Below are 13689 nucleotides of genomic sequence, written 5' to 3' on the forward strand. Positions count from 1 at the left end.
CTACTGACTTATTGGAAATAATACATACCGATGTATGCGATCTAATGAGTGTTGATGCTCGTGGCAAGTATCGTTATTTTCTGACCTTCACAAGATGATTTGAGCAGATATGGGTATATCTACTTGATGAAACATAAGTCTGAAATAGTTGAAAGGTTCAAAGAATTTCAGAGTGAAGTGGAAAAATCATCATAACAAGAAAATAAAGTTTCTGCGATCTGATCGCGGAGACGAATATTTGAGTTACAAGTTTGGTCTTCAATTAAAACAATGTGGAATAGTTTCACAGCTCACGCCACCTGGAACACCACAACGTTATGGTGTGTCCGAACGTCGTAACCGCACTTTATTGGATATGGTGAGATCTATGATGTCTCTTACTGATTTACCATTATCATTTTGGGGTTATGCATTAGAGACAGCTGCATTCACGTTAAAAGGGCACCATCTAAATCCGTTGAGACGACACCGTATGAATTATGGTTTAGCAGTAAACCTAAGCTGTCGTTTCTTAAAGTTTGGAGTTGCGATGCTTATATGAAAAAGGTTTTCAACCTGATAAGCTCGAACCCAAATCGGAGAAGTGCGTCTTCATAGAATACCCAAAGGAAACTGTTGGGTACTCCTTCTATCACAGATCCGAAGGCAAAACATTCGTTGCTAAGAATGGATCCTTTCTAGAGAAGGAGTTTCTCTCGAAAGAAGTGAGTGGGAGGAAAGTAGAACTTGATGAGGTAACTGTACCTGCTCCCTTATTGGAAAGTAGTTCATCACAGAAATCTGTTTCTGTGACTACTACACCAATTAGTGAGGAAGCTAATGATGATGATCATGAAACTTCAAATCAAGTGACTACAGAACCTCGTAGGTATTCCAGAGTACGGTCCGCACCAGAGTGGTACGGTAATCCTGTTCTGGAAGTTATGTTACTAGACCATGACGAACCTACGAACTATGAGTAAGCGATGATGAGCCCAAATTCCGCAAAATGGCTTGAGGCCATGAGATCTGAGATAAGATCCATGTATGAAAACAAAGTATGGACTTTGATTGACTTGCCCAATGATCGGCGAGACATTGAGATTAAATGGATCTTCAAGAGGAAGACGGACGCTGATAGTGTTACTATCTACAAAACTAGAATTGTCGCAAAAGGTTTTCGACAAGTTCAAGGTGTTGACTACGATGAGAGTTTTTCACTCGTATCTATGCTTAAGTCTGTCTGAATCATGTTAGCAATTGCCACATTTTATGAAATCTGGCAAATGGATGTCAAAACTGCATTCCTTAATGGATTTTTTTAAAGAAGAGTTGTATATGATGCAACTAGAAGGTTTTGTCGATCCGAAAGGTGCTAACAAAATGTGCAAGCTCCAGCGATCCATCAATGGACTGGTGCAAGCATCTCGGAGTTGGAATATACGCTTTGATAAGTTGATCAAAGCATATAGTTTTAATACAGACTTGCGGTGAAGCCTGTATTTACAAGAAAGTGAGTGGGAGCACTACAACATTTCTGATAAGTATATGTGAATGACATATTGTTGATCGGAAATAATGTAAAAATTTTCTGGAAAGCATAAAGGAGTGTTTGAAAGGAGTTTTTCAAAGAAAGACCTTGGTGAAGCTGCTTACACATTGAGCATCAAGATCTATAGAGATAGATCAAGACGCTTGATAAGATTTTTCAATGAGTACATACCTTGACAAGATTTTGAAGTAGTTCAAAATGGAACAGTCAAAGAAAGAGTTCTTGCCTGGGTTGCAAGGTGTGAAGTTGAGTAAGACTCAAAACCCAACCATGGCAGAAAATAGAAAAGAATGAACAGTCATTCCCTATGCCTCAGTCATAGGTTCTATAAAGTATGCTATGTTGTGTACTAGACCTATTCTATACCTTGCTCTGAGTTTGGCAAAGGAATACAATTTTGATCTAAAAGTAGATCACTAGAACAACGGTCAAGAATATCCTTAGTGAGGACTAAGGAGATGTTTCTCGATTATGGAGGTGATAAAAGAGCCAGTCGTAAAAAGTTACAACGATGCAAGCTTTTACACCAATCCAGATGACTCTAAGTCTCAATCTGGATACATATTGAAAGTGGGAGCAAATAGCTAGAGTAGCTCCATGCAGAGCATTGTAGACATAGAATATTTGCAAAATACATATGGCTCTGAATGTGACAGACCCGTTGACTAAACCTCTCTCACAAGCAAAATATGATAATACCTTAGTACTCTTTGGGTGTTAATCATATAGCGATGTGAACTAGATTATTGACTCTAGTAAACCCTTTGGGTGTTGGTCACATGACGATGTGAACTATAGGTGTTAATCACATACAGATGTGAATATTGGTGTTGAATCACATGATGATGTGAACTAGATTATTGACTCTAGTGCAAGTGGGAGACTGAAGGAAATATGCCCTAGAGGCAATAATAAAGTTATTATTTATTTCCTTATATCATGATAAATGATTATTATTCATGCTAGAATTGTATTAACCGGAAACATAATACATGTGTGAATACATAGACAAACAGAGTGTCACTAGTATGCCTCTACTTGACTAGCTCGTTAATCGAAGATGGTTATGTTTCCTAACCATAGACATGAGTTGTCATTTGATTAACGGGATCACATCATTAGGAGAATGATGTGATTGACTTGACCCATTCCGTTATCTTAGCACTTGATCGTTTAGTATGTTGCTATTGCTTTCTTCATGACTTATACATGTTCCTGTAACTATGAGATTATGCAACTCCCGTTTACCGGAGGAACACTTTGGGTGCTACCAAACGTCACAATGTAACTGGGTGATTATAAAAGAGTACTACAGGTGTCTCCGAAGGTACATGTTGGGTTGGCGTATTTCGAGATTAGGTTTTGTCACTCCGATTGTCGGAGAGGTATCTCTGGGCCCTCTCGGTAATGCACATCACTATAAGCCTTGCAAGCAATGTTGGGGAACATTGCAGAAAATTAAAAATTTTCCTACGGTTTCACCAAGATCCATCTATGAGTTCATCTAAGCAACGAGTCAAGGGAGAGAGATTGCATCTACATACCACTTTGTAGATCGCGTGCGGAAGCGTTCGAGGGAACGGTGATGATGGAGTCGTACTCGCCGTGATTCAGATCACCGATGACCAAGTGCTGAACGGACAGCACCTCCACGTTCAACACACGTACGGTACGGGCGACGTCTCCTCCTTCTTGATCCAACAAGGGGAAAGGAGAGGTTGAGGAAGAAGGCTCCAGCAGCAGCACGACGGCGTGATGATGGTGGAGAGGCAGTACTCCGGCAGGGCTTCGCCAAGCACACAACGGAGGAGGAGAGGTGTTGGGGAGGGGAGGGGCTGCGCCTTGGCTTAGGTATTCAGCCCTCCCCTCATCCCTCTATTTATAGGGGAAGGGGCAAGGGGGCCCGGCCCCTCTAGATGGGATCTAGAGGGGGGCGGCGGCCAGGGAGGGGGGACTTGCCCCCCAAGCAAGGGGGCCGCCCCTCTAGGGTCCCCCCCCAACCCTAGGCGCATGGGCCCAAGGGGGGGGCACCCAGCCCTCCAGGGGCTGTCTCCTGCCCCACATGGCCCATGTGGCCCCCCGGGAGGGGTGGCCCCTCCCGGTGTACCCCCGGAACCCTTCCGGTGGCCCCGGTACAATCCCGATATGCCCTCGAAACCTTTCGGTGTCCGTATGACAACTTCCCATATATAAATCTTTACCTCCGAACCATTCCGGAACTCCTCGTGACGTCCGGGATCCCATCCGAGACTCTGAACAACTTTCCGTAATCACATACAAGTCTTCCTAATAACCCTAGCATCGCCGAACCTTAAGTGTGTAGACCCTACGGGTTCGGGAGACATGCAGACATGACCGAGACGGCTCTCCGGTCAATAACCAACAGCGGGATCTGGATACCCATGTTGGCTCCCACATGCTCCTCGATGATGTCATCGGATGAACCACGATGTCGAGGATTCAATCAACCCCGTATGCAATTCCCTTTGTCAGACGGTATGTTACTTGCCTGAGACTCGATCGTCGGTATCCCAATACCTCGTTAGTCTCGTTACCGGCAAGTCACTTTACTCGTACCGTAATGCATGATCCCGTGACCAAACACTTGGTCACTTTGAGCTCATTATGATGATGCACTACCGAGTGGGCCCAGTGATACCTCTCCGTCATACGGAGTGACAAATCCCAGTCTCGATCCGTGTCAACCCAACAGACACTTTCGGAGATACCTGTAGTGCACCTTTATAGTCACCCAGTTACGTTGTGACGTTTGGTACACCCAAAGCACTCCTACGGTATCCGGGAGTTACACGATCTCATGGTCTAAGGAAGAGATACTTGACATTGGAAAAGCTCTAGCAAAACGAACTACACGATCTTGTGCTATGCTTAGGATTGGGTCTTGTCCATCACATCATTCTCCTAATGATGTGATCCCGTTGTCAATGACATCTAATGTCCATAGTCAGGAAACCATGACTATCTGTTGACCAACGAGCTAGTCAACTAGAGGCTTACTAGGGACGTATTTGGTCTATGTATTCACACGTGTATTACGATTTCCGGATAATACAATTATAGCATGAATAAAAGACAATTATCATGAACAAGGAAATATAATAATAATCCTTTTATTATTGCCTCTAGGGCATATTTCCAACAGTCTCCCACTTGCACTAGAGTCAATAATCTAGTTACATTGTGATGAATCGAACACCCATAGAGTTCTGGTGTTGATCATGTTTTGCTCGCGAGAGAGGTTTAGTCAACGGATCTGCGACATTCAGATCCGTATGTACTTTGCAAATATCTATGTCTCCATCTTGAACATTTTCACGGATGGAGTTGAAACGACGCTTGATGTGCCTGGTCTTCTTGTGAAACCTGGGCTCCTTGGCAAGGGCAATAGCTCCAGTGTTGTCACAGAAGAGTTTGATCGGCCCCGACGCATTGGGTATGACTCCTAGGTCGGTGATGAACTCCTTCACCCAAATTGCTTCATGCGCTGCCTCCGAGGCTGCCATGTACTCCGCTTCACATGTAGATCCCGCCACGACGCTCTGCTTGCAGCTGCACCAGCTTACTGCTCCACCATTCAACATATACACGTATCCGGTTTGTGACTTAGAGTCATCCAGATCTGTGTCGAAGCTAGCGTCGACGTAACCCTTTACGACGAGCTCTTCGTCACCTCCATAAACGAGAAACATGTCCTTTGTCCTTTTCAGGTACTTCAGGATATTCTTGACCGCTGTCCAGTGTTCCTTGCCGGGATTACTTTGGTACCTTCCTACCAAACTTACGGCAAGGTTTACATCAGGTCTGGTACACAGCATGGCATACATAATAGATCCTATGGCTGAGGCATAGGGGATGACGCTCATCTCTTCTTTATCTTTTGCCGTGGTCGGGCATTGAGCCGAGCTCAATCTCACACCTTGCAGTACAGGCAAGAACCCTTTCTTGGACTGATCCATTTTGAACTTCTTCAAAATCTTATCAAGGTATGTGCTTTGTGAAAGACCTATGAGGCGTCTCGATCTATCCCTATAGATCTTGATGCCTAATATATAAGCAGCTTCTCCAAGGTCCTTCATTGAAAAACACTTATTCAAGTAGGCCTTAATGCTGTCCAAGAATTCTATATCATTTCCCATCAAAAGTATGTCATCTACATATAATATGAGAAATGCTACAGAGCTCCCACTCACTTTCTTGTAAACGCAGGCTTCTCCATAAGTCTGCGTAAACCCAAACGCTTTGATCATCTCATCAAAGCGAATGTTCCAACTCCGAGATGCTTGCACCAGCCCATAAATGGATCGCTGGAGCTTGCATACTTTGTTAGCATTCTTAGGATCGACAAAACCCTCCGGCTGCATCATATACAGTTCTTCCTTAAGATGCCCGTTAAGGAATGCCGTTTTGACGTCCATCTGCCATATCTCATAATCATAGTATGCGGCAATTGCTAACATGATTCGGACGGACTTAAGCTTCGCTACGGGAGAGAAAGTCTCATCGTAGTCAATCCCTTGAACTTGCCGATAACCCTTAGCGACAAGTCGAGCTTTATAGATGGTGACATTACCATCCGCGTCCGTCTTCTTCTTAAAGATCCATTTGTTTTCTATCGCTCGCCGATCATCGGGCAAGTCAGTCAAAGTCCATACTTTGTTTTCATACATGGATTCTATCTCGGATTTCATGGCTTCTAGCCATTTGTTGGAATCTGGGCCCGCCATTGCTTCTTCATAGTTCGAAGGTTCACCGTTGTCCAACAACATGATTTCCAGGACAGGGTTGCCGTACCACTCTGGTGCGGAACGTGTCCTTGTGGACCTACGAAGTTCAGTAGCAACTTGATCCGAAGTACCTTGATCATCATCATTGTTTTCCTCTTCAGTTGGTGTAGGCATCACAGGAACATTTTCCTGAGCTGCACTACTATCCCGTTCAAGAGGTAGTACTTCATCGAGTTCTACTTTCCTCCCACTTACTTCTTTCGAGAGAAACTCTTTTTCCAGAAAGGATCCGTTCTTGGCAACAAAGATCTTGCCCTCGGATCTTAAGTAGAAGGTATACCCAATGGTTTCTTTAGGGTATCCTATGAAGACGCATTTTTCCGACTTGGGTTCGAGCTTTTCAGGTTGAAGTTTCTTGACATAAGCATCGCATCCCCAAACTTTTAGAAACGACAGCTTAGGTTTCTTCCCAAACCATAATTCATACGGTGTCGTCTCAACGGATTTAGACGGTGCCCTATTTAAAGTGAATGTAGCTGTCTCTAGAGCGTATCCCCAAAATGATAGCGGTAAATCGGTAAGAGACATCATAGATCGCACCATATCCAATAGAGTGCGATTACGACGTTCGGACACACCGTTACGCTGAGGTGTTCCAGGCGGCGTGAGTTGTGAAACGATTCCACATTTTCTTAAGTGTGTACCAAATTCGTGACTTAAATATTCTCCTCCACGATCCGATCGTAAGAACTTTATCTTTCGGTCACGTTGATTCTCTACTTCATTCTGAAATTCCTTGAACTTTTCAAAGGTCTCAGACTTGTGTTTCATCAAGTAGACATACCCATATCTACTCAAGTCATCAGTGAGAGTGAGAACATAACGATATCCTCCGCGAGCCTCAACGCTCATTGGACCGCACACATCGGTATGTATGATTTCCAACAAGTTGGTTGCTCGCTCCATTGTTCCGGAGAACGGGGTCTTGGTCATTTTGCCCATGAGGCATGGTTCGCATGTGTCAAATGATTCATAATCGAGAGACTCTAAAAGTCCATCAGCATGGAGCTTCTTCATGCGCTTGACACCAATGTGACCAAGGCGGCAGTGCCACAAGTATGTGGGACTATCGTTATCAACTTTACATCTTTTGGTATTCACGCTATGAATATGTGTAACATTACGTTCGAGATTCATTAAGAATAAACCATTGACCATCGGGGCATGACCATAAAACATATCTCTCATATAAATAGAACAACCATTATTCTCGGATTTAAATGAGTAGCCATCTCGTATTAAACGAGATCCAGATACAATGTTCATGCTCAAACTTGGCACTAAATAACAATTATTGAGGTTTAAAACTAATCCCGTAGGTAAATGTAGAGGTAGCGTGCCGACGGCGATCACATCGACCTTGGAACCATTCCCGACGCGCATCGTCACCTCGTCCTTCGCCAGTCTCCGCTTATTCCGCAGCTCCTGCTGTGAGTTACAAATGTGAGCAACGGCACCGGTATCAAATACCCAGGAGTTACTACGAGTACTGGTAAGGTACACATCAATTACATGTATATCAAATATACCTTTAGTGTTGCCGGCCTTCTTGTCCGCTAAGTATTTGGGGCAGTTCCGCTTCCAGTGACCCTTCCCCTTGCAATAAAAGCACTCAGTTTCAGGCTTGGGTCCATTCTTTGACTTCTTCCCGGCAACTGGCTTACCGGGCGCGGCAACATCTTTGCCGTCCTTCTTGAAGTTCTTCTTACCCTTGCCCTTCTTGAACTTAGTGGTCTTATTGACCATCAACACTTGATGTTCTTTCTTGATTTCAACCTCTGCTGACTTCAGCATTGAAAATACTTCAGGAATGGTCTTCACCATCCCCTGCATATTGTAGTTCATCACAAAGCTCTTGTAGCTTGGTGGGAGCGACTGAAGGATTCTGTCAATGACCGCCTCATCCGGGAGGTTAATGTCCAGCTGGGACAGGCGGTTGTGCAACCCAGACATTTTGAGTATGTGCTCACTGACAGAACTATTTTCCTCCATCTTACAACTATAGAACTTGTCGGAGACTTCATATCTCTCGACCCGGGCATGAGCTTGGAAAACTAGTTTCAGCTCCTCGAACATCTCATATGCTCCGTGTTGCTCAAAACGCTTTTGGAGCCCCGGTTCTAAGCTGTAAAGCATGCCGCACTGAACGAGGGAGTAATCATCAGCACGAGACTGCCAAGCATTCATAATGTCTTGGTTCTCTGGGACGGGAGCGTCACCTAGCGGTCCTTCTAGGACATATTGTTTCCTGGCAGCTATGAGGATGATCCTCAGGTTCCGGACCCAGTCCGTATAGTTGCTGCCATCATCTTTCAGCTTGGTTTTCTCTAGGAACGCGTTGAAGTTCATGTTGACATGAGCGTTGGCCATTTGATCTACAAGACATATTTTGCAAAAGTTTTAGACTAAGTTCATGATAATTAAGTTCATCTAATCAAATTATTTAATGAACTCCCACTCAGATTAGACATCCCTCTAGTCATCTAAGTGTTACACGATCCGAGTCGACTAGGCCGTGTCCGATCATCACGTGAGACGGACTAGTCATCATCGGTGAACATCTCCATGTTGATCGTATCTTCCATACGACTCATGTTCGACCTTTCGGTCTCTTGTGTTCCGAGGCCATGTCTGTACATGCTAGGCTCGTCAAGTTAACCCTAAGTGTTCTGCATGTGTAAATCTGTCTTACACCCGTTGTATGTGAACGTAAGGATCTATCACACCCGATCATCACGTGGTGCTTCGAAACGACGAACTTTAGCAACGGTGCACAGTTAGGGGGAACACTTTCTTGAAATTATTATAAGGGATCATCTTATTTACTACCGTCGTTCTAAGTAAACAAGATGCATAAACATAATAAACATCACATGCAATTATATAGTAGTGACATGATATGGCCAATATCATATAGCTCCTTCGATCTCCATCTTCGGGGCTCCATGATCATCTTCGTCACCGGCATGACACCATGATCTCCATCATCATGATCTCCATCATTGTGTCTTCATGAAGTTGTCACGCCAACGACTACTTCTACTTCTATGGCTAACGCGTTTAGCAATAAAGTAAAGTAATTTACATGGCGTTCTTCAATGACACGCAGGTCATACAAAAAATAAAGACAACTCCTATGGCTCCTGCCGGTTGTCATACTCATCGACATGCAAGTCGTGATTCCTATTACAAGAACATGATCTCATACATCACAATATATCATTCATCATTCATCACAACTTCTGGCCATATCACATCACATGACAATTGCTGCAAAAACAAGTTAGACGTCCTCTAATTGTTGTTGCATCTTTTACGTGGCTGCAATTGGGTTCTAGCAAGAACGTTTTCTTACCTACGAATAACCACAACGTGATTTTGTCAACTTCTATTTACCCTTCATAAGGACCCTTTTCATCGAATCCGCTCCAACTAAAGTGGGAGAGACAAACACCCGCCAGCCACCTTATGCAACTAGTGCATGTCAGTCGGTGGAACCGGTCTCACGTAAGCGTACGTGTAAGGTTGGTCCGGGCCGCTTCATCCCACAATACCGCTGAAGCAAGATAAGACTAGTAGCGGCAAGCAAGTTGACAAGATCTACGCCCACAACAAAATTGTGTTCTACTCGTGCAATAGAGAACTACGCATAGACCTAGCTCATGATGCCACTGTTGGGGAACGTTGCAGAAAATTAAAATTTTTCCTACGGTTTCACCAAGATCCATCTATGAGTTCATCTAAGCAACGAGTCAAGGGAGTGAGTTTGCATCTACATACCACTTGTAGATCGCGTACGGAAGCGTTCGAGGGAACGGTGATGATGGAGTCGTACTCGCCGTGATTCAGATCACCGATGACCAAGTGCTGAACGGACAGCACCTCCGCGTTCAACACACGTACGGTACGGGCGACGTCTCCTCCTTCTTGATCCAGCAAGGGGGAAGGAGAGGTTGAGGAAGAAGGCTCCAGCAGCAGCACGACGGCGTGATGATGGTGGAGAGGCAGTACTCCGACAGGGCTTCGCCAAGCACACAACGGAGGAGGAGAGGTGTTGGGGAGGGGAGGGGCTGCGCCTTGGCTTGGGTGATCAGCCCTCCCCTCACCCCTCTATTTATAGGGGAAGGGGCAAGGGGGGCCGGCCCCTCTAGATGGGATCTAGAGGGGGGGCGGCGGCCAGGGAGGGGGGACTTGCCCCCCAAGCAAGGGGGGCGCCCCCTCTAGGGTTCCCCCCCCAACCCTAGGCGCATGGGCCCAAGGGGGGGGGGGGCGCCGCCCAGCCCTCCAGGGGCTGGCTCCCGCCCCACGCAGCCCATGTGGCCCCCCGGGAGGGGTGGCCCCTCCCGGTGGACCCCCGGAACCCTTCCGGTGGCCCCGGTACAATACCGATATGCCCCCGAAACCTTCCGGTGTCCGTATGACAACTTCCCATATATAAATCTTTACCTCCGGACCATTCCGGAACTCCTCGTGACGTCCGGGATCCCATCCGGGACTCCGAACAACTTTCGGTAATCACATACAAGTCTTCCTAATAACCCTAGCGTCGCCGAACCTTAAGTGTGTAGACCCTACGGGTTCGGGAGACACGCAGACATGACCGAGACGGCTCTCCGGTCAATAACCAACAGCGGGATCTGGATACCCATGTTGGCTCCCACATGCTCCTCGATGATGTCATCGGATGAACCACGATGTCGAGGATTCAATCAACCCCGTATGCAATTCCCTTTGTCAGACGGTATGTTACTTGCCCGAGACTCGATCGTCGGTATCCCAATACCTCGTTAGTCTCGTTACCGGCAAGTCACTTTACTCGTACCGTAATGCATGATCCCGTGACCAAACACTTGGTCACTTTGAGCTCATTATGATGATGCACTACCGAGTGGGCCCAGTGATACCTCTCCGTCATACGGAGTGACAAATCCCAGTCTCGATCCGTGTCAACCCAACAGACACTTTCGGAGATACCTGTAGTGCACCTTTATAGTCACCCAGTTACGTTGTGACGTTTGGTACACCCAAAGCACTCCTACGGTATCCGGGAGTTACACGATCTCATGGTCTAAGGAAGAGATACTTGACATTGGAAAAGCTCTAGCAAAACGAACTACACGATCTTGTGCTATGCTTAGGATTGGGTCTTGTCCATCACATCATTCTCCTAATGATGTGATCCCGTTGTCAATGACATCTAATGTCCATAGTCAGGAAACCATGACTATCTGTTGACCAACGAGCTAGTCAACTAGAGGCTTACTAGGGACGTATTTTGGTCTATGTATTCACACGTGTATTACGATTTCTGGATAATACAATTATAGCATGAATAAAAGACAATTATCATGAACAAGGAAATATAATAATAATGCTTTTATTATTGCCTCTAGGGCATATTTCCAACAAGCAATGTAGCTAATGAGTTAGTTACGAGATGATGTATTACGTAATGAGTAAAGAGACTTACCGGTAATGAGATTGAACTAGGTATTAGATACCGATGATCGAATCTCGGGCAAGTAACATACCGATGACAAAGGGAACAACGTATGTTGCTATGCGGTTTGACCGATAAAGATCTTTGTAGAATATGTAGGAACCAATATGGGCATCCAGGTTCCGCTATTGGTTATTGACCGACAATAGTTCTAGGTCATGTCTACATAGTTCTTGAACCCGTAGGGTCCGCACGCTTAAAGTTACGATGACAGTTTTATTATGAGTTTATAAGTTTTGATGTACTGAAGTTTGTTCGGAGTCCCGGATGTGATCACGGACATGACGAGGAGTCTCGAAATGGTCGAGACATAAAGATTGATATATTGGACGACTATATTCGGACACCGGAAGTGTTCCGGGTGATTTCAGAGAAAACCGGAGTGCCGGAGGGTTACCGGACCCCCCCCGGAGAGTTAATGGGCCACATGGGCCTTGGTGGGAAGAGAGAGGGGCGGCTAGGGAGGGCCGCGCGCCCCCTCTCCCTCTGGTCCGAATTGGACTAGGAGGGGGGGGGGCGGCGCCCCCCTCTTTCCTTCCCCCCTCTCCCCCTTCCTTTCCCCTCCTAGTAGGAGTAGGAAAGGAGGAGTCCTACTCCTACTAGGAGGAGGACTCCTCCTCCTTGGCGCGCCCACAAGGGCCGGCCGGCCTCCCCCCTCCGTCCTTTATATACGGGGGCGGGGGGCACCCCATAGACACACAAGTTGATCTACGGATCGTTCCTTAGCCGTGTGCAGTGCCCCCCTCCACCATATTCCACCTCGGTCATATCGTCGCGGAGTTTAGGCGAAGCCCTGCGCCGGTAGAACATCATCATCGTCACCACATCGTCGTGCTGACGGAACTCATCCCCGAAGCTTTGCTGGATCGGAGCCCGGGGATCGTCATCGAGCTGAACGTGTGCTGAACTCGGAGGTGCCGTACGTTCGGTGCTTGGATCGATCGGATCGTGAAGACGTACGACTACATCAACCGCGTTGTGCTAATGCTTCCGCTTACGGTCTACGAGGGTATGTGGACAACACTCTCCCCTCTCGTTGCTATGCCATCACCATGATCTTGCGTGTGCGTAGGAATTTTTTTGAAATTACTACGTTCCCCAACAGAATCGACCATGGAGGGCTTCTACATCAACATCCTTGCCCCTCCGATGAGTTGTGAGTAGTTTACCACAGACCTACGGGTCCATAGTTATTAGCTAGATGGCTTCTTCTCTCTTTTTGGATCTCAATACAATGTTCTCCCCCTCTCTTGTGGAGATCTATTCGATGCAAACTCTTTTTGCGGTGTGTTTGTCGAGATTCGATGAATTGTGGGTTTATGATCAAGTCTATCTATGAATAATATTTGAATCTTCTCTGAATTCTTTTATGTATGATTGAGTTATCTTTGCAAGTCTCTTCGAATTAGCAGTTTGGTTTGGCCTACTAGATTGGTCTTTCTTGCCATGGGAGAAGTGCTTAGCTTTGGGTTCAATCTTGCGGTGTCCTTACCCAGTGACAGAAAGGGTTGCAAGGCACGTATTGTATTGTTGCCATCGAGGATAACAAGATGGGGTTTATATCATATTGCATGAGTTTATCCCTCTACATCATGTCATCTTGCTTAATGCGTTACTCTATTCTTATGAACTTAATACTCTAGATGCAGACAGGAGTCGATCGATGTGTGGAGTAATAGTAGTAGATGCAGGCAGGAGTCGGCCTACTTGTTATGGACGTGATGCCTATATACATGATCATGCCTAGATAATCTCATAACTATGCGCTTTTCTATCAATTGCTCGACAGTAATTTGTTCACCCACCGTAATACTTATGCTATCTTGAGAGAAGCCTCTAGTGAAACCTATGGC

This window comes from Triticum aestivum, chromosome 7B (assembly GCF_018294505.1).
Source record: "Triticum aestivum cultivar Chinese Spring chromosome 7B, IWGSC CS RefSeq v2.1, whole genome shotgun sequence".
Taxonomy (NCBI): Eukaryota; Viridiplantae; Streptophyta; class Magnoliopsida; order Poales; family Poaceae; genus Triticum; species Triticum aestivum.